The sequence below is a fragment of the Rhinopithecus bieti genome, unplaced genomic scaffold (assembly GCF_001698545.2).
Source record: "Rhinopithecus bieti isolate Rb0 unplaced genomic scaffold, ASM169854v2 scaffold_1618, whole genome shotgun sequence".
Classification (NCBI taxonomy): domain Eukaryota; kingdom Metazoa; phylum Chordata; class Mammalia; order Primates; family Cercopithecidae; genus Rhinopithecus; species Rhinopithecus bieti.
In genome coordinates, this window is record NW_016803937.1 from 1,299,044 (window position 1) to 1,320,682 (window position 21,639).

At 51.4% G+C, this 21,639-nt stretch overlaps 1 protein-coding gene across 17 annotated transcripts in view; it reads right to left on the reverse strand.

The window, feature by feature from the left end:
- The window catches only part of BANP (BTG3 associated nuclear protein), a 130,315-nt gene extending 118,583 nt beyond the window's left edge, over positions 1 to 11,732 (reverse strand). For 8 of the 17 annotated variants that reach the window (XM_017860026.1, XM_017860020.1, XM_017860000.1 and 5 more), the window contains exons 1-3: positions 11,092 to 11,732; positions 710 to 914; positions 531 to 615 (exon numbers count right to left, since the gene is read on the reverse strand). The gene's annotated coding sequence lies outside the window, so the exon portion shown is untranslated. Of the gene's footprint in view, positions 1 to 530; positions 616 to 709; positions 915 to 2,082; positions 2,181 to 2,938; positions 4,918 to 6,627; positions 9,335 to 11,091 lie in introns of those variants that run through there. The other 9 variants (XM_017859959.1, XM_017860031.1, XM_017859949.1 and 6 more) reach the window with 8 other exon arrangements.
- Between the last annotated feature and the right edge of the window lie 9,907 nt (positions 11,733 to 21,639).

Genomic DNA, 21,639 nt, shown 5'->3' on the forward strand with positions numbered 1-21,639 from the left:
GCCCAGATGTGTCACCTCCCAGAGTGGGGCTCTGACGTGGTGTGAATCACAGTACCTACCGTCACCAGATCCAAGCAGAGCAGCCAGTCTAAAAAGATGCATTCCACAGCCATTGATACTCCTTACATGTCTTAAAGGGACCTACCTCACTTTATGGATGACAAAAATATGAACTGAGTATATTCCCTGCTGGCAAAAAGTTAGCACAGGGCCCGCACTGCACTCAGGAACTGAGTGGGGAACGCCCAGGAACATGCACGAGTGAGGCGCCATCCTAAGCAGTCACAGTGCCTGCGACCGGGGAGGGAAGATGCCTGAGACAGTAAAGTGACAAGGAGGGACCACAGTAAAGTGACAAGGAGGGACCACAGCCACCAAGCTCCCAGCGCGTCCCCAGCTCGTCCTACCGCCCTTCTCCTCGGATGGCTCCCGTGTGGAGACTCCCAGGCCACCTGAGTTGGAATGGCAAGTCCAAAGAGCCATAAAAATCAGGACAGGAACTCCCATTTAAAGACGAGACTGAGCAGTACCTGGTAAAAAGCTAAATCTCCAGAAACGAGGAAACTGCCAAGACATTAATCATTCCATTTAGTCAAATCCTCTTGGGATGTAAGTCTAGAAACAAAGAAATAATGAGAAAGGCAGGATGAACTGACACGAAGAAGTCAATTTTTATTAAACCGAGATACGTGAAAAAGTCTCAGCTTACTTCTTTTGCCCTAAATCAGTCTGAAGTGGAACGTACAAGAATGAGATGGGAAATAACAGGAAAGAAGACTGGAAATGGCCGATTAGATACTAGGTAAGCAGGCAATCAGAAAGAAGCAAGAACATTTCTCCCGACGGCTTCCACTTATTCTTGGCATCATTCGGGCAGCGTGGCTGTTTCTTTAAGACGGCCCTCCGAACGTGTGCTTGCGGGGGAAAGGGGAGAAAAATTCAAATGTGTAAGTGAGTGGTCAAATTCCAAACCTGAACATATTAGCATGCATACCTTCACCTGAGCATGCATAATTTCTAGGGATACATCTTAAGAAACGTGTAGGCTCTAAGGCAGTAGTTCTGACTTTCCGGCCTCAGGGTCCTCTTCACCATCCTAAAGCTACTGAGGGTCCCGAAGAGCTTGTACTTGTATAAATTATACCTATCAATATTTGCCATATTTGAAATTAGAACAAAAAATGTTTGAATATTTGTTAATTCATTTAAAAATCATACAAATCAACACATTACATATCAACACTGCCTTAGTCCATTTTCTGTTGCTATAACTGAATATCTGAGACTGGTAATTTATTACATCAAGGAAAGAAATTTATTTTTTTTTTTTTGTGAGATCAAGTCTCGCTCTGCAGCCCAGACTGGAGTGCAATGGCATGATCTCAGCTCACTGCAACCTCCACCTCCCGGGTTCAAGTGATTCTCCTGCCTCAGCCTCCAGAGTAGCTGGGATTACGGATGCATGTGACTGCACCAGGTTAATTTTTTTATTTTTAGTAGAGACAGGGTTTCACCATGTTGGTCAGGCTGGTCTTGAACTCCCGACCTCAGCTAATACGCCCGCCTCGTCCTCCCAAACTGCTGGGATTACAGGCATGAGCCACTGTGCCCGGCCTAAGAAATGTATTTCTTATAGTTCAGGAGGCTGGGAAGTCCAAGCTCCCAGGGCCCCATCTGGGGTGCCTTCCTGCTGGTGGAGATACAAGAGACACCCAAACTGGCTTTTATTACAGACCCCCCTCATGATCACTAACCCACCACAAGGAGAGCTCATTAGTCTATAATTGCACTAATGCATTCCTGAGGGCTGAGCCCCCGGGATCCAATCACCTCTTAACAGACCCACCTCTTAACACTGTGACACTGGGGACCAACTTTGAACACAAGTTTGAAAGGGGACAAACATTCATAAGACATACAAAACAAGTTTTATGAAAAATAACTATAGCTTCCAAAGAACAACAACAAAACCGTAGTGAGAAGAGGGACACTGTTTTACATGTTTACAAATCTCTAATGCCCGGCTTAACTGAAAACAACTAGAGTTTCCGATCTGCTTCCACTTGTGGTCTGCTGTGATACCTTGTTTTGGTCGACGCGTATGACAAAAATGCAGCCTCGCCGGGCAAAGTGGCTCATGCCTGTAATCCCAGCACTTTGAGAGGCCCGGGGGGCAGATTCTATGAGTCCAGGAGTTCAAGACCAATCTGGGCAACATGGCAAAACCCTGTCTCTACAAAAAGTACAAAATAAAACAAAATAAAATGCAGCCTCACAAGGAGATGCAGTTTGACAAGGGAAAAGTATTTTAACAGCCTCTTCAAATAATTGTGGAGATTCTTCTTTAACACCACACCAAAACGCAACAAGTGTGTTTTATTTTTCCTAAAGGCTGTTTGCAATGTGGAATCTGAACTGTATCCATGAGCTTCTGCACTTTATGGCTTTAAAATCCATTGGCTTGACTTGTAGTGGAAACGGTTCTTTTACCCAGGCATGATCCTGCATCAATCGTCTGGAAAATGCTGGTTCACCGAATTAGGCAGCTCTTGCGAATTCTGTTCAGTCTCTAATACCAAAGGCATAGAGTCCGTCAGCACTAGCACTGGCATCCTCTTTACTGGGAGCTCTCGGGCTCATGGTGGCAGAGACAAACTTTCCAAAATTCCAACTTTACTTGACAGCTCAAACTTTATCACTGGCAACAAACACTGTTAGTTGACTTCTTTGAGGTCACAGGCTAACTTCATTCATTTAGTAAGAGACGTCAATAATTCGTCAATTATTCTCTTACAGTGTTGCATGAAAAAAGCCGCTAGTTCCACTAGCAACTCAAATAATCCCTCAACAATCACCAACTTCAAAATACAACGAAAGTGCTTTCCGTGGACTTTCCGTTTTATCAGAGCAGAATCACTGGCTTCGTGACACAGCTCACCTGCTGAGTCAGCTGGGCATGCCCAACGCTGTGCCGGGAACTGCGGTCAGGCGTCTTGTCAACAACAGGAGAAACTGGGCTACTCCCTACGCTCTCTCTGCCACATATGTACACATCTCAAACTGTTCCAAAATAAAAGGTTTGCAAATAAGTATGTCTTTAGGATAAAAACAGCAAAACCCTCCCAATACACGATGTGAGCCACCTGCTACGACCAAATCCTTGCCTGCCAAACTCTTCAGGCATGTTCCAAACCCTCACCTAAGCCCAACCTCAAGTGCGGTCTCTTCCCACTCACTGCTGAATCCCAAGCAAGCCATCTAGATCCAGATCCACCGTCAGACGGAAATTCATCTCCCAGGTGTCAGACACGAGCCCTACAGGCAAGCTCCTGGCTGCGTGGGCAACTGCACTTGGCAAGTGTTTCACACCTCCCCTCCCTGCAGCCATCCTCATGGTCCCCGGGGCCTCTGCTCTGCTCCAGAAGCCCCCAGAAGGTGGGCAGCGGTTTTGGCTGACGTGCATGAGGGCCAGCCCGCAGTGAAGGTGCCCCTGGGGACCATCTCCCAGGTTGGGGGTAGGAAGTGCCAGGGGCACCTGTCACCCCCAGGTCTTCATCTCCTGCCTTGACCTCTCACCGGCACTTTCTTCAGTCCAGGGTTAAAACCCCGTCTAGGCCATGGTCACTCGGATCAGTCATCCCAGCACCTCCACAGCTGAACCCTCCTCACTTCCGCGATCTTTCTCCCCAAGAATACCACCAGAAGTCCCACCAGGGCACCTCCCTGCGGCCCCGCCCTCATCACCCTGCTCTCCTCTTGCCCTTCCGCATCCCAAGGCTTCTCCCTCCCTGACTCGCCCTCGGCCCACCCCCTCACCTGGGACCTGGCCTCTCACCAAGTACCCTGACGCTCATGGCTCTGAAGGGAGGCATCACCCCTCTGCCACACACACTCCGATCTGGCCGTCTCTTTGTCCCCCAGTGCTCTGTGCATCCCTCCCAAAATCACACAGACTGCAGCAGGAAGACCATAGCTGCCAAGCCCTCCTGCGGCTGAGGCCAGCGCTGTTCCCCCACAGGGCCTCCTCCCCAGACAGCCTGCTAGTACCAAGCCTGGTCAGCCACCTCCCTTGCAGGCAGCCTCACACCTCAGCTCCTCTGTGCAGGGCCCAGGCCTCTCCCCATTCAGCCACTGCCTCGCTACACAACCTCGTTTTATTCCTTCCCAGGGCAAACACGCTCTAGGTCAGGGGGTGGCACGCAAGGGTCCACAACCCAGCCCAGCTCTCCACCTGCTTCTATGCAGCCTGTGAGCCAGGAATGGGTTTTACATTTTAAAACAGAAAAATAACAAAAGAACAACATTTCATGATGAGAAAATTACATAAAACTCAAATGTCAGTGTCCACAAATAAGATGCCTGCTTTTCAGCACGACAGCAGAGCGAGCGGCTTCACAGCGGCATGAGACATCCCACGCCCCACACGGCCAGAAACACACTCTGACCCCTCGCAGAAAAGGATGCCATACCGTTCTGGGCCTTTGGGATCCATCCGTGAACTCCACAAAGATCCCCACCCTCGTGGGCATGCATGGTGTCACCACCCAGTCCCCGGGGTACGTGCGAACATCATGCTGAGGTTGCTCCTCTCACTCCCAAGGAGCCGCAAGGTTCTCCCTCCCCTGTGAGAATTCTCTCGGCAAAGGATGGATCCCGAAGCCCCCAAGCATTCTGGGCCTTCCCCTCTGCAAACACTGCTGGGCTGTGAGTTCCCCTCTGCAAACACTGCTGGGCTGTGAGTGTGTGCCGCTGAGCTCGCTGGTGGGTTTTCTACTGTGAGGTTCCTAGTCTGATCACCACAGATTAAAATGAACTTGGATGAGAGGCCACATGTTCAATTACAGCCAGCCCTAAGCCAGTGGCTTCAGGGGAATAGCTTTTGTTCGTTTTTTTCTTGAGACAGGGTCTCACTCTGCTACCCAGGCGGGAGTGCAGTGGCACAATCACGGCTCACTGCAGCCCTGCAGCCTCCAATTCCTGGGCTCAAGTGATCCTCCAGCTTCCGCCTTCCAAAGCACTGGGATTACAGGCATAAGCCACCATGCCTGGCCCAGTGAATGGTCTTTTAAAAAATACTTTATACACTACATCCAGAGTTACCCAAATTCAGTCAAATGCTGTGCGTAACTATCCGCTAGTAGACACACATCACAGAAGAGTGGTTTCCACGCTCTCGACTGGGGCTACGATAAGTTCATACACTCATCACTGCAAGTTTCCTGAGTCGATACCTACCCCTTAGCCACTCCGAGTCACGCTCCTTTTTATCCAAGACACGTTCCTTTTTACCCAGTATTCTTAATGCTGGCCATGGCCCACTCAATTGATTTGGGTTCATACCCAAAGTTTGAAAAATAATGCACTCAAAGACCAGTGCCTGTTTCTAGGGACTCAGAATTCAAGAACACGAGGGCATGTGGCACAAGTAACCAAGGACCACCACCTAACATGACCTACACCACAAAGAGGAGAACCAGAAATTATGAGACAACAGGGCAATTATTGCAAACTGTGTTTGCCCACTGACAGCCACAACAACTGTTAGCTGGGAAACAGGGCACCCAGTCTTCTGTGTCAGAGTCAGTCTGAAAACGCGTAGGGTGTGAACTTTTTGAATCTTAGGGAAGCGTTCCAGCACAAAATGCAGGCTGGCGGTGGCGACACTCTGCTCAGGGACCCAACCCCAGCTCTCACTGACACAAGAGCTGAGCTCACATGAGGATACGCGTTGGCAGTGGTTGTCCGCACCCTGGCCACCACCACCCACGGAGCTTGTAGCGTGCCATGATGACAGTAGGGACCATGGCCCAATTCCCCCCTGCCGCGTCTTTTGGTGAACGGTGAAGACGTTCTGTCACATTTACGGGAAGTGCATTCACACCAGCAAGGAAATGCCAAGCACACACCAAGTTCTCCCTCCCGGCTCCATGCAAACACGTTTCTACTTTCAGAAAGATTAAGTTTTGCTTCCAGATAGTTGATGACTTTTCATCTCGAGGGAAAAGGAAAATCACTACAGGCCACAACGGCCTTCTCTCAGACACAGAAGGCAACTGGTTATTAGCGAAAAGTTTGTTAGTGCAGGGCCCTGCTGCAGGCCTCCGTGGGCTTGGTTCAAAACCGCCCCAGGTCGCCTGACAGGACTCCACACCGGCCCACCCGGTCCACACAGGATCTGGTCTCAACGACGACAGAACGTGGACACAGACAAGCAGAGGGGAGGTGACCATGGCCAATATCCACCCCCGCTCCATTCTGCCCAGCTTTCCCAGGTATTTCACTGGAGCCTCCTCTCCATGTATCCTTCCACAGCTCCCACGCTGTAAGCTGGTAACCTGTGGGTTCCGACTGGAGCACTGCGGCATCTTCCATCACCACTGACCCCCTCCCCAGAGAGACACCTCACATGGGAGCAGCGAGTCCTGGAGCCTGCTCCACCATGGACGGTGACAATCCAAAACGTTTCATCAAATTGGACAGTTCTTGACTGAGTGTAGTCGCAAAAGAGGCAGAGCGGCTCTTTCACAACAGGCATCAAGTTCATGTGACCTCACAGTATCTCGGCACGCCATCTGCTGGCAGCTTAGGAGTTAACACTTCCTACACATTTTAACCAAAGACACTCACAGGCTCCTGTCACAGAGGCCCCGGGGTGCTCCTCTCTGAGACTTATGGCACCCGCGAGAGAGGGCGTCTGGAACGCGCTTCATCCCCTGCATGGGGGTCAGGATGGAGGATGGGGGAGAGTGTTTCTCTACTCCTTGAGGATGGAGGCATCCTGTCTCCCAAAGGGGCGTGCAGAGTCGAGTCTTGTACAGCAGACAAAGGGGAGTCCCAGGCGAGCCCACCAGGACGTGCAGACGCGGCAACCTGAGCTTGCCTACGATTACAACCAACGCAGGCAGCTCTGCGGCCGGGAAGGCTGTGTACCAATCGCTGGCCCCATTCTTCTCCTGCCAGGTCTGATGGGCCCCAGGTGCAGCTGACGAACAAAACAAGTGTAGCTTTTTCAGAGCAAACCGCAACAGTGCAATTCCACCCAATCATGTTTTCAACTTCCTGAAACTCCTTCCCACAGCCCCCGAAGTTCCGGATGGTTCAGAGCACTTCTGCTGACCAAGCCAAATGATGTCATCCTTTCACCCCCATCACCCGTGTGAAGAGAAAACATAGATGTTTATCTACCTCAGGCAGAGGGAGGGCTTTCTAAAGCTTTCATCTCAGACATTCTCATTGAGACCCTCGAATTTACTTTCCCCCAGAAGGCTTTCCTTCCAAATGAGGAAATGTTTAGTTTCTCTAGATTTCAGTGCTAAACTGGTGCTGTGAGTTACACGGACATTTTCAACTCAGCCTTGCGACGCCATGTCATGCAAATCACTTAATCATATAACCAGAGTTTTTGGGATTTGTACAGTATCAACGAAGACAACAAGGAACCCAAAGGCTAACAAGCGTGACAGGGGAGCTACAAGACCACTGAGGCCCACCGCCCAGCACCTGTGCCTGGAGCCCCCAACCCCTACTCCTTCACCTCCCTCAAGGCTGAGGGAGGCCCCTCCGTGTGGACCAGGGTGCACACATCACCTAGCCACCTGCCCACAAGACATTCGGAGCCTCCCTGTCTTCCGAGCCCCGGACACTTGAGAGGCACTGGCAAGGACTGTGGTGAGCACCCCTCGGTTTGAGTGCAGCATTTTCTCATGATGAGACTGCATTTCTGGCAACACTGCCAGAGAAGCGATGTGTCTCACTGGGTCCTTGGTGTCAACATCTTATGACTGATGGTGTTACCCTGATCACTTGCTTCATGCAATATCTGCTGGGTTTTTCCACCGAGAGGCTACAATTTTATTTCTCCCTTTGTGATGTACATCCTGGGGGAGATACTTTGTGACTATGTAAATATCACAGACAGAAGGACATTGTGTGGGGTCCCGGAGGGGATCCCAAAACAGCAAGAGGACACTGGTGCAAAACCGAAGTTCGAATAAGGTCTGTCATTTAGGCAATAAAGCTGTGAACTTTCTGGTATTTATATGGACGCCTGGTTACATAAGATGTCAACATTAGGGGAAGCAGATGAAGAGAACAGGGAAGCTCAGTGAAATATTTTTTCCATCTTTTCTGTAAAGTCAAAAACTACCTGAAAATTAAAAGCTAACCAAGCTGCAGTCTGATTCTGCATGAGAACCTGGGTGGGGTCTGAAAAGTCTGTGTTTCTCACCAATACCCAAGTGACACTGATGGATGCTGCCGGCCCCTGGACCGCTCTGCTAGCAAGGCTCTGGCAGACAGAAGACAGAGCCCACCTCACCACTCACAACTTCCCAGTGACAGTCAGCTACCAGGCAGCAAGATCATGCTCCCAGTACGCTCGCCACTGCTTCACTGCAGGCCTGGAAACCAGCAGGGCAGACAGCCCGCTTGGCACACTGACCCAGCGAGGAGCCAAAGTCAGGATCTCTGCTACCATACGGGTCTGCCAGGCCTTGCCCAGGTACGCTGGCAGCCCTCCAAGGCCACAGGGCCACAGCCACCAGCCCACGCCACAATTCGCAGGCAGCTGTGGAACAGTGGCTTGGCACCTCATCCCATCGACTGTGAGCAACTACCAAGGCCACGAGGCAGCGGGAAGGTGGGGTGAATAGAACGGGCTTTCAAACTGCTGCTCAAGGGGAGTGACTGGCCACACGGGTGACCTCCTCCCACCGCATTAACATCATCTTTAATCGAGTGTTATAAACCCACAAGAAAGAACACACTCCTGACAGATGCAGAGAACCCAATTAGGGCAAAGGGAAAGCACTGGGGGCACAGGCGTGGGGCTCCAGGCCTCACAGAGCCCTGCGGACAGGCCAAACCTGCACCTGCCAAGTCGGTCCCACACAGGAGAGAGAACTCCCCCACAGCCAGCAAAGGGGCTTCCCAAAGAAGCGGAGCAGCCCAGAGAAAGTATCTGCAAGTTGGCACTCCAGGTCCCACAGTGACAGGTTCCCAATCACGCAAGGGAAAACTGGACTCTTTCAAAAGCACCCCACAGACCCGGGGCTCTCCGCCAGCTTCCTCCTGCCTCAGACAACAGTAAATATCAGTATTTGAGGAGGACCTGCCATACAGAGCAAGAAGCCAACAGTCTTTTTTAAGTGACATTAGTGGAAACAAGAAATCAGAACAAAGAGGACTGGAAAGAATCCTTATTAGTTTCCTTAGAGTCATGGAGATGAGGCGTTTGTAAAACAATAAGCTACTATGAAAAAGGAACAACAAATACATGCTTGGAAATTAAAAATTTGATTGTGAAGACATATTAAAGCCCTCTCCCAGAAGTGAGAGTGAACAAGGCACAGAAGGAAGGATAAAGACGCAACTCCGGGGTCCATCGAGAACGTCCATCACAAACCAACAGGAACTCCTAAGACAGAAGAGCAGAGCTGGAGAGGAAGAACTTCTCAGACAGAACAAGGGAACTGCCCAGAGCTGAAGGACAAGGCACCAGAGTCAAAGAGTCCCCGGAGTAGGAATCCACACACCTCAGCACATGGTAAAATGTCATGAACACCAAAGAGAGGATCCAAGAGCGTTCAGGGAGGGAGAAGGCTCTCCACAGAGGAAGAGCACCTGCCAGAGGGTCCTGTGGAAATGAACAAAGCCGAGATGAAAATATTCCTGAACACACCCAGCCATAGAAGAAAGGAAAGTATCAGGTTGGCTCGTCTGCAGGCTAAAGAATAACCCATCCAGATGAGAAAAAGGTTAGGGGCTGAAGGAGGAAGGGGACCTGACACTATCCTTGAGATCATTTAAAACAATGTAAGGAGTCGATGGGAACAGAAAGTGCCAAGAGAAAAGCCATGACTAACGGAAAAAAAATACGCTGTACAGGAAGAGAAACAATTTGTCTGTGAAGAGAACAGTATTTACATAGGCCTGACACAGACAGTCCAAGGGATAGAAGAGGTGGGACATGACAGAAGGGCTCCATCACCCCATCATAACAGAAAGTCAAGGCTGTGTAAAACCAAGTATCAGCTTAGAACTAGGTGCAGTCGCTCACACTTGTATTAACAGCTACTAAGGAGGCTGAGGATCACTTGAACTCAGGAGTTCAAGTACAGCCTGGCCAACATCTGGGGATCCTATCTCAGGAAAAAAAGGAGAAAGATCAGCTTACTTAGAGCTATGGAGAATGACCTAAAGAAACCATTCAAGATGTAAACCTCTTTGAAGAATGGGGCTGAGAGGTGGGGCAGGGGACCACTGCTTTTCACTGTTAAGTCTTTAATTGATGTTCCTATTGTATACATTATATTAATTAAAATACTAAATCTATAGGCTTCAAACAGAATGAATTTGAACCCTGGCTCTGTACATCTGAGCAGGTCCCTTAGTGTCTGCGGGCCTGGCCACCTCATCTATAAAGTGGGGGCAGCCTCTGCCTCCTGGGTCATGGTGAAGCACCGGAGATGTTGAGCTGCCCCCGCGCAGCGTGGAATCACAAATGGAAGCTCTTTTAAAAAAGGTTAAAGGCCCAGCCTGGGCAACAAGTGAAACCCCTCTAAAATGCAAAAATACAAAAATTAGCCAGGGGTGGTGGTGCCTGTGGTCCCAGCTACTCGGGAGGCTGCGGTGGGAGGATCACTTGAGCCAGGGAGGCCGAGGCTGCAGTGAGCCAAGATCACCACACTGCATTCCAGCCTGGGGGACAGAGTGAAACCCTATCTCCAAAAAATAAAAATACTAAAGCCAATGATGACAGAATCCAACATCGCAAGAATACATTCTTCTTTTAATTGCCAGACACGCGAAGCGGACCTACATACAGAATTTTACCGCGTTTTGCTGTTTTCTTCTAGCACTGGATATTTGCAAGCTGCGTGTTAAATGACCAGATCCAGTTTTTCTTTGATGTTTCCTAAGCTTACTCAGAACCACTCACTACTCCCAAGTTATTTTCTGTCCCCAAGAACTTCCAGCTAAAAGTGGCCCCTACGACTGCCTCCTCTTTTTATTTACTATAGTTCTGCCATCGCCATCAGGCCCTGGAGTACATTCCCGAGCAGAACAGGCAACTCCAAACAGGGCAATTACCTGTTCCACATCAACAACTGTGTGACCCGTGCCCTCCCCGGTCAGGGTGCAAGCTCGCTACCCTTCAAAGCCCACACTCGCTCCACTTGCTCACAGTTCTTCAGGGATGACGTATTTCTCCAACAGCAAGGCAACCCCTACTATCTCATCAGTGAAAAACATCAGTCCTCTATCAAGGTACTCTCTCCAATTTGCTCACACAGTGTGGATGGAATGTCATCTACTTTCTGCATCCTAGGGGGAAAAAAAAAAACGGCCACCTTTCTTAAGGACTAGATCACAGAAATCGCACAAACGTGCTGGGGAGGGGGCACCCCGAAGTCCTCGCTCATCGGGGCCCCTAGGGGAACGGGCTGGGGTCCTCGCCGGGGTCGGCGGTCGCCCCGGGATCGTCCCTTCCGCTGCCTCGCCAGAGACTTGCGTGTGCGAGTCCCGGGCTATGGGGCTCCAGTCCACAGCCACGGAGGTGGCACAAAAACGGTGCCTGTCGCTCCTGGCTGGCTGGCAGGAGCGACCCCTTGGGAGACTCGGTCCCCAGAGGAGCCCGGGCGCGGTTCTAGGCCTTTCCAGTCTCCCCGCCGTGGCCCCGGGTCCTTCCCGCGGGACGAGGCCCGGGGCAGAGGTCGGGAGCGCGAGCCCCGCGCGGGGTGCGCAGCCGCGGCTCAACGGACGCCGGGGCGCGGCGGCCGGGGAGTGCAGAAGCGAGGAAGCGGGACCCCTCTTCCGGGCGCGGCCGGACGGGAGCGGCGGGCCTGGGGGGCGCTCGCGCGGGCCCGGGTGGTTGGAGCGGGGCTTGCGCGCGGCGGCCCGGCGGGGCGGAGGGAGAGGGAGGAGGGAGATCTCGGCTCTCGCTCTCGCCCCGCGGGAAGGGGAGGCGGAGGCGCCGACCGGCTGCGGAGCTGCAATTTACCGTGTGGGCGTGCGGAATGTCTCAGAAAAAAGGGTCCTGCCCGGCGGCCTGTGTTGTCGGGGAGATGCGAGAATGGCGTTCGTCCGTCGCGAGAGAAGCCCGCCGCTCTGCGCAGGCGCCGCGAGGCCGCCTTCCCCGCGACGCGTCTGCCCCCGCCCTCCGCGCAGGCTCACCGGGAGGCGCGGCCGGGGCGGGGCTTGGGCCTGCGGGCAGCGAGACCAGCTGCGCGCGCTTTTCCCGCTCGGCCTCCCGGTGAGCATGCGCAGGCGGCCTTCTTCCGCAACGGTACCGGCTTCCCAGGGCTTTTTCTCCCCGTTTTTCGCCCAGGCCCGTGGCCTGCCTGAGAAAAATCGCCTCAGTGGACCGTGTGAGGAATTTGCATCTTCTTTGAGACGGAATGAATAGGCATTAGCTCCCTCAACGACTACACCTCCCAGGGTGCCCTGCGCAGGCGAGGAGCCATGCATTCGGGGACTCGTAGTCCCTTCGTCTGGGCCATGCCTGCCGGGACTTGTAGTCTCTCCGGACTCCGGTAGTCCGTCCTGTCCCCGCACCAAGGGTTGCTGGGACTTGTAGTTACAATGTCTCAGGTGGGCTGTGCGCCCCCAGCGGGTCCTGCCTGCTGCTGCGGCGGATCCTGCCCTGAGGTTCCGGAGCGCTTGGTGGCGTTTTCCCAGACATAAGTGGTCAGGGGTCCCCAGCGTCTGTCCAGAGGGGCCTGAGTGCACGCGCGCAGGAGTTAGCACGCGCAGCAGTGACTATGGTCTTAGATGTGTCCTACAGGTAACACATAATATAAATAAGTGATGGCGGCCGGGCACGGTGGCTCGCGCCAGTAATCCCAGCCCTTTGGGAGGCCGAGGCGGGCGGATCACCTGAGGTAGAGGTTCGAGACCAGCCTGGCCAACATGGCGAAACCCCCCCCCCCACACTAAAAATACAAAAATTATGCCTGGCCTGGTGGCGCGCACCTTGTAATCCCAACTACTCAGGAGGCTGAGGCAGGAGAATCGCTTGAGCCCGGGAGTCGGAGGTTGCAGTGAGCCGAGATCGCGCCACAGCACTCCAGTCTGGCGACGGAGCGAGACTCTGTCTCAAAAAAAAAAGTGATGGCGTGAATGTGCACACGTTATCGTTTATGTAGAATAAATGTGCATTTTTGGTTAATCATAGGAAAAAATTCCCAAACTATAGGGCAATTCCCAGAAATGTCATTCCTGGTTATCTCCCTCTGCTTATCTAGAATTACCTTGCCTTTCATTTTCTTCTTTATACTCCCTCTGTTTTCTGAATTATTTGCAATGAGCAAGAAAGCCTTTGATCTCCCAAACACAGGGCAAGGGAGCTATTTTCACTGGGAAAAACAAAATGCTTTACCTTGAATTTCCTGCACAACTCCCTTTTGCCAATAATAAAAACAGGATTTGGCGCAGTCATGGGCTATGCGACCTTGGGCAACCTTACCGAGTTAAAGTCTCCTCTAGAATTAGGCTCGGAGGTTCCACTGAGGCCGGTGGCTGGGTTACTTCGCAGTAAAAGTGACTTACAGACACTCCAAGGAGGAGCCTTGACAGAATGGCATCACTGGGACAGGTGTCTATCTGAAGATGGGACCTGTCCTTTTTCAACATGAAGATCGGCTCCAAAGAGATTAGAAAAATTGCCCAGTGAGGCCACAGGGCTGGAGAGAGGCACAAGCTGAGTTTGCAATACAGAACACCTTGCTTAGAGTGTGGAGTCCACTCACATGGAGGGAAAGGGTGCATGCGGGAGCTGCCACGGAATATTCCCTCCGGCAGTGGGGACAAAACATGTTCTAGGGAGACACGCCTTTTGTCTCCACCTCCACCTCAATCACGGCTGCATTCAAATATTAATACTTGCCCATGTAAGAATTCTTAGGCCGGGCGCGGTGGCTCACGCCTGTAATCCCAACACTTTGGGAGGCCGAGACGGGCGGATCACGAGGTCAGGAGATCGAGACCATCCTGGCTAACACGGTGAAACCCCGTCTCTACTAAAAATACAAAAAATTAGCCGGGCATGGCAGTGGGCGCCTGTAGTCCCAGCTACTTGGGAGGCTGAGGCAGGAGAATGGCATGAACCTGGGAGGCAGAGCTTGCAGTGAGCCGAGATGGCGCCACTGCACTCCAGCCTGGGCGGCAGAGCGAGACTCCGTCTAAAAAAAAAAAAAAAAAGAATTCTTAGCATCCATGCCTGAATATCTGGCTCGAAAACAGACCAACTTAGGGTGATGTTGTTCGTATTATTTCAAAACATCCCCAAGTCTGTGTCTGGAGCTGCCTTTTCCCTATCCCCAGGCCTTGTGCAATGCTGGGCCCAGCGTCATGAACAGGTGTGAGTGGACGAGAGAAGGAACCTGGGGGCAAAGGTGAATCTATCTGTGACCATCCAACAAGCTACAGTGAGATTTGTTGAAGGCCACTGCTGACTAGGTCATGATCAGAAATGAAGCCAATCAAAACTATGATTGTGCCTATGCTGCAGTTGTTGATTGCTTTGTTTTGTTTTGTTTTGTTTTGTTTGCATCAGGGTCTTGCTCTGTCATCCAGGCTGGGGTGTGGTGGTACAATCATAGTTCACTGCAGCCTCCACCTCTCGGGCTTAAGTGAGCTTCCCACCTGAGCCTCCGGAGTAGCCAGGACTACAGGCACGCACCACTATCATTGCCTAATTTTTTTGTTTTTTGTAGAGTTAGAGGTCTCAATACGTTGTCCAGGCTGGTCTTGAACTCCTGGACTCAAGTGATCCTCCCACCTTAGCCTCCCAAAATGTTAGGGTTACAGGCATGAGCTACTACACGTTTTGTTTTGATGGTTTTGATTTAGTTTTTATTTTGCTGCTCGGGAAGCTAAAATAGAGGAAGACACTGTTCCATATTGGCATATAGTTGATTCACTGTAATTTTTTAAAAATGAAGTAGCTAGTCATCAGCAAAGACAGCTGTCTATAGTGAAGGTTCACTTACCAGTCGGTACAAGGATCCAATCTGGTCCCCTGGAGTTAATGCAGTTACAGTCACATTAGTGAGGGCGTTATAAGAGGAGCGGGAAGTGCGCTCTGGCCTGTGTGGCACCAGCTATGGGGGCCACTTAACGTGTGTGCACTAGGCCATTCGTAAAGGTCACAGAGGTCTTTTCGTCAACACCTCAAAACACCCACGTCAAGAAAACTCTGAAACCTTCCGACGGTTCCTGTCTCTGAAAATGTCACTAGGGTGGAGAAAGAGAAATTATCCACGATGCACTCAGTGGCCCAGGAAAAGCCTAGGAGGCCGAGTGGAATGCTGGGACGCTGAGCCTGGCTGCCCTTAAGTGTGAGAACTTGCAGTTTGCCCGGCCAGGGCTTAGAGTCTCAGCCTTCTCTTGGCAAGTTGCTGAGGCTCTCAAGCCTCGGCTTCCCACTCTGGGAACTGGTGTTCAGATCTCACAGCTCACAGGGATGTTGGGAGGGGTCCATGGCATGGAGGTGACGAAGCGTTTAGTAGAGGGTCTGATTCCAGATGTGCTCATGTTACCACGGGCTGAGTGGCCACGAGCTGGGCACATTTCACTGTAGTCCCGGTTCTTTGTGAAGAACGGGAAGATAAGAGTGGTTGAGTGGTACACCTGGGGTCACACAGCCATAGTGGGGGTAGAGAGGAGAGGAGGCAGGTGCTGAGATGTGGCAGCAAAGGGAGTGAAGGTGCAACTGCGTCCTTGTCAGCGAGGAAGGGGTGTCGTCTTGTTCCTGCGGCAACGGGGAAGACTTCGCAAAGTTTGGGGCCAGAGTGGGTAGGATCAGATTTGTGTTTTGAGGAGTCCATCTGGCGGCCAGGCGCGGTGGCTCACACCTGTAATCCTAGCACTTTGGGAGGCCGAGGCGGGCAGATCGCCTGAGGTCGGGAGTATGCAACCAGCCCAACCAACATGGTGACACCCCATCTCTACTAAAAATACAAAATTAGCTGGGTGTGGTGGCGCACGGCTGTCATCCCAGCTACTTGGGAGGCTAAGGCAGAAGAATCGCTTGAACCCGGGAGGTGGAGGTTGCGGTGAGCCAAGATCACACCACTGCACTCCAGCCTCGGCAACAAGAGTAAGACTCTGTCTCAAAAAAAAAAAACAAAAGCCTGTCTGGCTGGAGCCCTGGAAGAGGAATGCGGGGAGGGAATATATTATCCTGCATGAATTTGGGGAGAGCAGTGGAGAACACTGTGGCAGGCTCCAAGTGAGACGGAGAGAGACAGAGGCTTGCTGCAGTGCGGACGGGATGAAGAGAAATGGACAGATTGGAGAGGTTCCACGGGGTGAAATCCACAGGACTTGCCCATGAGTCCAGTGCTGGGGACGGCCAAGGGAGAGGGGGTGTCCAGGTGCCATACTGGATGGTGGACGCACAGCTCCTGGAAGTGGGAAACCAGACATCATGGCCACCGCCCATGGTCGTGGGGACTGTCCCTGAAAAAACATCTTTGCAATTGTTCCTCGGGGGGGCTCCTTCTGTAATTCGCCCTCCACTCTCCCCATCCCCCCAACTTTGCCACTTCATGCAGGGGCACCGTAAGGGTTTGAAGGTCTCACCGGAAGAGGTCAGCTTTGGGGTGAACTAGAGCCCTGAAAGGAGACCCCATTGGGAAACATGATGATCCAGAGGTGACAGGAGGGGGTGGCCATCAGCAGCACTCAGCCCCACCTGGCATGGATCCCACCTGCTCCAGGGACAGGCCACACACTCTGGGCTGTCGAGAGAGACCAGGACCCTACCCAGTCACTGCTGTGTGGATACGGTGCCCTCTGAAACTGGAGAAACACCCTAGGCTTCCTGTGCCTTCCTCCCTTGTAGAGTGGGGTCAGCAAGGCTCAGATATGGGGGCCACTTACACGTGTGTGCGCTAGGCCATTTGCAAAGGTCACAGAGGCCCTTACTCTCTGCGTAGTAACATGCATTTGAGAGAGAGAGAGAGAGAGAGAGAGAGAGAGAGAGAGAGAGAGAGAGAGAGAGAGACCGAGACCTTGCTTTGGCCTAGCACTTTGACTGACTTGTCTTGTCCAGACAAACATACGGCCAAGCAGCCTTCGTGGTCGGTTCTCAATCTGGGCTGATGTGAGACCCTCTGAAAACACCAAAGCCTGCCCCTCCAGGACTGGGGCCAGGTTCACCGGCTCCAGAAACCCCCGGGAGTCCACCGCACAGACTCCCTCATCTCTGTCTCTGACTCTCTCTGATTCTCTCTCCACCCCGCCCTTCTCATCTTTGGGCTTGGTTTTTCCCCATTTTTGTTTTTTTTAAAGCAGAGTCTCGCTGTGTCACCCAGGCTGGAGTGCAATGGCGCGATCTTGGCTCACTGCCACCTCCGCCTCCCGAGTTCAAGCGATTCTCCTTCCTCAGCCTCCCGAGTTGCTGGGATTACAGGCGCCTGCCGCCAAGCCTGGCTATAATTTTCGTATTTTTTTAGTAGAGACAGGGTTTCACCATATTGGCCAGGCTGGTCTAGAACTCCTGGGCTCAAGTGATTCTCCCACCTCGGCATACCAAAGTGCTGGGATTATAGGCATGAACCACCTCGCCTGGCTGGTTTTTCTCCATTCTTGAGCGGGATCTCCCGAAGGGGTCCCAGCAACTACCAACAGGTTTTTCCAGTTCAGCCATCCCCTGGAAGAGAGAGGATCTCTTTCCTCATCATTCCAGCAAGACTCCCGGGGCAACGCTTACTGGCCAGCCTGTGTACCCCGCAATGACCATCACTCCGAGTGGCCAGTCCTGAGACACGTCCGGGGGAAGGGTCAGCCTGGTCCAGCCTCATGGAGGGCGGGTGGGGAGGGCTGGTCTCCCAGAGCAAACCCAGCAGCTGCCAGGGAGAAGAGCTGGGTGTGTGCAAGCAGAAACAGCATCGGTCCCCAGCGGGGTCCCCCAGGGCTCTCCTCCTGCCTGCGTGAATGCTGACGTCAGCAATGACGTTCTGTCGGGCGGCAGCTCTGTCCTGTCTGAGAATGGGAGCAGCCGTTGATGCAAACTCCCCAGGAGAGGCTGCGTATGGTGCAATGAATCCAGGTCGCCCAAGCCAGACAGCTGATGAGCATCTCAACGGGGGCTACTGGGCATTCGAGTCCTTATTAATGAGAAGTTGCTGCTATGAAGCAGGTGGGGGAAACAGGTGTACAAATCCATGCAATCAGTAAAAACACCTGCAGGAAATGGACCCATAAAAAAATCCAGTGGCAGTGACAGTAGCCCAGCGTGCCAGGGAGCCCTTGCTTTTCCAACTCGCTCTCTTCCAGGCTCTGTCAGTGGTCGGCATGGCCCGTGGAAATCAATGAGAACTTGCCTGCCAGAAAACACGAAGAAAACCCAGGAAATTAGTAGGGAAGAAGAACAGAGGATAGCTTGACCACCGCTCAGAGACAGCAGGGGGCTCTGAGATCATACAACAAAACAGAAGACAGCTAATGAGAAATCTGTGCAGACAAGAGAGAAGTGGTAACTGGCTATTTGGAAAACCTGGGTGGTCCTGCCGGCTGGGTGTATCATAAGCGCTAAGAGTAAGATTTTGTAGAGTGAACAGTCATTACATATAACTTATCCTGTAAAAAGATTTTAAACTTTACCTTTCAGATTGACTTAGTGTGATGTTTTAGAAGCATTCTTCAAAGAGTAAAACACAAACCATGAAGAAAAAAAAAAGTCCAGTGGCTCAGCAAAAGAAATTACTGTGAACAAAACTTGTGCAGAAACTTTCATGTGTTTTCAAGGATTTTGTCCATTGCAAGTTTTTCCTATTTGATTTTTTCACCTAAAATAGCATTTATTCATGGACAGTGTATCATTTTGACATCACGGAGTACTATGGAGAGCAGTCAGTGCATTTATAAATGACTTTCAATTTCTGGCTGGGCGCAGTGGCTCACACCTATAATCCCAGCACTTTGGGAGACCAAGGTGGGCAGGTCACCTGAGGTCGGGAGTTCACGACCAGACTGACCAACATGGAGAAACCCCGTCTCTACTGAAAATACAAAATTAGCCTGGTGTGGTGGCTCATGCTTGTAATCCCAGCTACTTGGGAGGCTGAGGCAGGAGAATCACTTGAACCCAGGAGGAGGAGGTTGCAGTGAGCCGAGATCACACCACTGTACTCTAGCCTGGGCAACAAGAGCGAAATTCTGTCTCAAAAAAAAGAAAAAAAAAGAAATGACTTTCAATTTCTATCACATGAGAATAAAGCCCTATTTCAAAAAGTGATGCAGAGAAATTTGAGGGTTCTCAGAGAATGGTGGGCTCCAGGCTTCTCTCACTCACTCCAGTAAAAAGCCTTTCACACACACTTGCCATGAACATACATATATGTAAATTTATATCTGTGTGTTAGGTACTAATGTAGTGTGTGCTCTGCGGAACATATGAAAAATAGAAAATCTTAACAGGTGAGAAAAAATAAGAATAGAAATTTCAATCTTCTGCACATGGAAGGGTTATCTGTGTACACAGGGTCCATTTTAGAAAAAATCAATTAAAGAAGGTTTGACTTAAACATTTTGGGTTCAAATATGAAGAATGTTTGTAAACAGACAGAGGAGCAGTTTCTTGATCTCTTACCTTCTAATTTAAGAAATGAAGGCCGGGTGCAGTGGCTCACGCCTGTAATCCCAGCACTTTGGGAGGCTGAGGCAGGTGGGTCATGAGGTCAGGAGTTCAAGACCAGCCTGGCCAACAGGGTGAAACCCCGTCTCTACTAAAAATACAAAAATCAGCTGGGCATGGTGGCGGGCACCTGTAATCCCAGCTACTAGGGAGACTGAGGCAGGAGAATTGCTTGAACCAGAACCCGAGAGGCGGAGGTTGCAGTAAGCCGAGATCACACCACTGCACTCCAGCCTGGGCTACAGAGTGAGACTCCATCTCAAAAAGAAAAGAAAAAAAAAGAATGAAAAAATCTCCTTTAGTTATGAATTTTTATTAACTCCTGTATTACTTAAGGTTCTCCACAGAAACAGGCCAACAGGATGTGTGTGAATGTGTGTGTGTGTGTAAGTAAACCTACAGCTAGCTACCTATCTATCTATACATTGGGAGAGAGAGGGAGATTTGTCACATGTATCTTGAGGAATTACCCTATGCAACTGGGGAGGCTTGACAAGCCCAAAATCTGACGAGGTGGCCAGCAGGTTGGAGACTCAAGGAAGAGTCGCGATTCAAGTCCAAAGGGCACCTGCTGGCAGAATTCCTTCTCACTGGGGGGCAGGAGGGGGTTTGGGGAATAGGGAGGGAGGTCAGTCTCTTCTATTAAGGCCTTCAGCTGATCAGATGGGAGCCACCAACACTGTGGAGAGCCATCTGCTTTATTCCATGTTCACTGAGGTATAAATGTTAATCACATTCAAAAAAACTCATTCATGGAAACATCTAGAATAATGGTCCACCAAATATCTGGGCACATGGCCCAGCCAGGTTGACAAAAGTAACCATCATGACTCCGCATCAGACATTTTCAACTCTGGCGGAAAGTTACAGACCATAGGAAGCCCACCGATTGGTGTTTTCTGTGGGAGGTAGAAACTAAGAAATTAGAAAGTGGGCCGGGCGCGGTGGCTCAAGCCTGTAATCCCAGCACTTCTTTGGAGCCAAGCTGCGGAGCTCGATCCAGGAGGTCAGGAGAATCGGAGACCATCCTGGCATAACACAGGAAACGTCTTCTAACTAAAAAAATACAAAAAACTAGCCGGGGACCGGTGGCGGGCGACCTGTAGTCCCAGCTACTCGGAGGCTGGAGGCAGCGAGAATGGGCGTTAAACCCGGTTTTGAGGCCGGCGGAGGTTTGCAGGGGTGAGCTGGATCTGGCACTGCACTCCAGCCTGGGGCTGACAGAGCGAGGTCGGACGCTCCTTTCGGCAAAAAGAAAAAAAAAGAGAGAAAGGTGTTGGGTTTGATCCCAGCACTTGGAGGCCGGAGACAGGGTGGGATCACGATTGGTCAGAGAGGGGTCGAGACGCCATCCTGGTGCTACACGGTGAAGCCCCGGCGTCACTACTAAAAAATACAAAAAAAAACTAGCCAGCGCCACGGTGGCGGGACCTGGTAAGGCCCAGCTACTTTTGGGAGGCTGAGCAGGAGAATGGCCGTAAACCCTGGGAGGCGGAGCCTTGCAGTGAGCTGAGATCGGGTCACTACACTCCAGCCTGCGTTCGCCAATAAGAGCGAGACTCCGTTCTCAAAAAAAAAAAAAAGTGGTTGGGTTGGATAATATGAGACATTTTGCGCCCAGAATACAAGGGTAAGGGACCAGGTGAGAACTCAATTCCTTGATTGTAGCTACTTGGGCACACTCTATCAGCAGTTCAATGGATTTACCCTGTTGATCCTATGTCTGTCAAAATCTAGGAATTTCATTCAAGGATGTTCACGGGTTCAGTGGCGAGTGTATAATTATAAGACCAAAAAAAACCAAAAAACAGAAAAACTAGAAAAACAGGCTCGCACAAATGGCTCATGCCTGCTAATCCCAGCATGTGGGAGGGGCCGAGGCGGGCAGATCACTTGAGGCCAGGGGTTTGCATACCCAGCCTGGCAACATGGTGAAACCCTGTCTTTACTAAAAATACAAAAATGAGCCCAGGTGTGGTGGAAGCCTGTAATCCCAG